General features: G+C 38.7%; 1 pseudogene; it reads left to right on the forward strand.

Annotated features, from left to right (window-relative positions):
* Positions 1–943: 943 nt before the first annotated feature.
* LOC140552373 (5S ribosomal RNA) lies at positions 944–1,061 on the forward strand (annotated as a pseudogene).
* The last annotated feature ends 1,672 nt before the right edge of the window (positions 1,062–2,733 follow it).

The raw sequence follows: 2,733 nt of genomic DNA on the forward strand, positions 1-2,733 counted from the left end.
CCCAATCCTACAAACAATTAAAGCTAATATTTCTGTGTGCTTTCTATCTTTCGCACAAATATGTATTTTAAACTTGTTTGTGTTGTTGATGTTGAAATGGAATGCTTTTACTCGGTTTTGAACAAATATGGCCTCAGCTATAAAAATGTAATGTTCTAGTTCTCAGTGATCCTGACTGCTTATGCCGTTTCACCCTGAGAACGACTGATCTCCTCTGATCTCAAAAGCTATGCAGGGTTAGAATCTGAATGGGAGACTGTCTGGGAATATCAGGTGTTGTAACCATTTCCAATCCTCCAAATAGTTAAAGCTTACATTCACATGTGCTTAATATCTTTTGTACAAATTGGTAATTTAAACTCATTTGTTTTGTAAATGTTGATGTGTTGAAATGGAATGCTTTTACTTGGTTTGGAACAAAAATGTTTTAAAAATAATTTTAATGCTATACTTCTCATTCAGCTTCTGCTTTTGCCATTCTACTCTGAGAACTCCTGCTCTTGTCTGATCTCCAAAGCTACCCAGGGTCAAGCCTGGGTATTACCGAAATGGGAGACTGTCTAGGAATACCAGGTGTTGTAAGCATTTCCAAACCTGCAAACAATTTTAAATGTTGGTGTGTTGAAATGAAATGCTTTTTCTTGGTTTTGAACAAATATGGTCTCAGTTATGAAATTTAAGTGCTCTAATTCTCAGGCAGTTTCCACTTAAGCCAAACCACCTTAAAAACGCCTGATCTCGTCTAATCTCAGGAGCTAAGCAAAATAGGGCCTGGTTAGTATCTGAATGGGAGACTGTCTGGGAATACCAGGTGTTGTAAGCTTTTCCAATCCTGTAAACAATTTTAAATGTTGGTGTGTTGAAATGAAATGCTTTTTCTTGGTTTTGAACAAATATGGTCTCAGCTATGAAATTTAAGTGCTCTAATTCTCAGGCAGCTTCCACTTAAGCCAATCCACCTTAAAAACACCTGATCTCGTTTAATCTCAGAAGCTAAGCAAAATAGGGCCTGGTTAGTACCTGAATGGGAGACTGTCTGGGAATACCAGGTGTTGTAAGCTTTTCCAGTCCTACAAACAATTAAAGCTAATATTTCCATGTGCTTTCTATCTTTCGCACAAATACGTATTTTAAACTCGTTTGTGTTGTTTGTGTTGTTGATGTGTTGAAATGGAATGCTTTTACTTAGTTTTGAACAAATATGGTCTCAGCTATAAAATTTTAATGTTCTAGTTGTCAGTGATCCTCTGCTTACGCCATTCCACCCAAAACGGGAGACTGTCAAGGAATACCAGGTGTTGTAAGCATTTCCAATCCTGCAAACATTTCAAGTTTACATTTTCATGTTATTTATATATTTGCCCAAATTTGTATTTTAAACTCTTTAGTGTTGTAAATGTTGGTGTGTTGAAATGAAATGCTTTTACTTGGTTTTGAACAAATATGGTCTCAGCTATGAAATTTGAATGCTAAGATTATCAGTCTTCCTCTGTTTATGCCATTCCATTGTGAGAATGCCTGACCTTGTCTGATCTGAGAAGCTAAGCAGGGTCTGGCCTGTTTAGTACCTGAATGGCAGACTGTCTGGGTATACATTTACATTTAAGGCATTTAGCATATGCTCTTATCCAGAGCAACTTACAAAAGTGCTTTGCTATTTTCCCCAGGAAAAACCTCAGCTAGTTTGAATAGACAAAAAATTCAAAGATACTTCTAAGTTTAGGCGCTACTAAACACAAGTCAATAAGGATTCGCCCAAGTATTCTCGGAAGGGTGGGTCTTCAGTCTGTGTTTGAAGACAGTGAGCGACTCAGCCGTTTGGACACCCAGAGGAAGCTCGTTCAACCACTTTGGTGCCAGGACAGAAAAAAGCCTGGACGCTTATCTTCCGGGCTTTTGAGGGGCGGCAGGTCGAGCCGAGCCGTACTTAAATCTCGTCTAATCTCAGAAGCTAAGCAGCATCAGGTCTGGTTAGTACCTGAATGGGAGACTGTCTGGGAATATCAGGTGCTGTAAGCTTTTCCAATCCTGCGAACAATTAAAGCTTATATTTCTGAAATACTATATCTATATCTATATCTTTCGCACAAATATGTATTTTAAACTCTTTTGTGTTGTTTTTGTTGTTGATGTGTTGAAATGGAATGCTTTTACTTGGTTTTGAACAAATATGGCCTCAGCTATAAAAATTTTAATGTTCTAGTTCTCATTGATCCTCTGCTTACCCAGTTCCACCCTGTGAACAACTGATCTCCTCTGATCTCAGAAGCTAAGCAGGTTTGGGCCTGGTTAGAATCTGAATGGGAGACTGTCTGGGAATACCAGGTGTTGCAAGCTTTTCCAATCTTTCTAACAGTTAAAGCTTATGTTGGATATTCATTATCTATGCAGATGTTCATAGACCTGAAGGAATGGTATGGAGAAATAATATAGTGAGGCCTGTGGGTTAGACTTGGGAAAGGAGAGCGAGATCCATTCCCAGGCCTATTTTGATAAACTACATGAACTGAACAAATACAGGATGTTGTTTAGATTGGACATACTTTCCATTGAAGCTGTGTCTTCACCACATAGACCATGTATGTTAAACAATGGTGGGGGCTGATTTATATCCCTTATGGATAAGATGCGGACATCCTGCATATGGGAACAGTACAACAACATAAGATGTGTAGTAGGGTATAAAACGCAAGGTTGTCCTCTGTCTAGGGAGAGAGAGCAGAGGGGCACCAG

This window comes from Salminus brasiliensis, chromosome 3, assembly GCF_030463535.1.
Source record: "Salminus brasiliensis chromosome 3, fSalBra1.hap2, whole genome shotgun sequence".
NCBI lineage: Eukaryota > Metazoa > Chordata > Actinopteri > Characiformes > Bryconidae > Salminus > Salminus brasiliensis.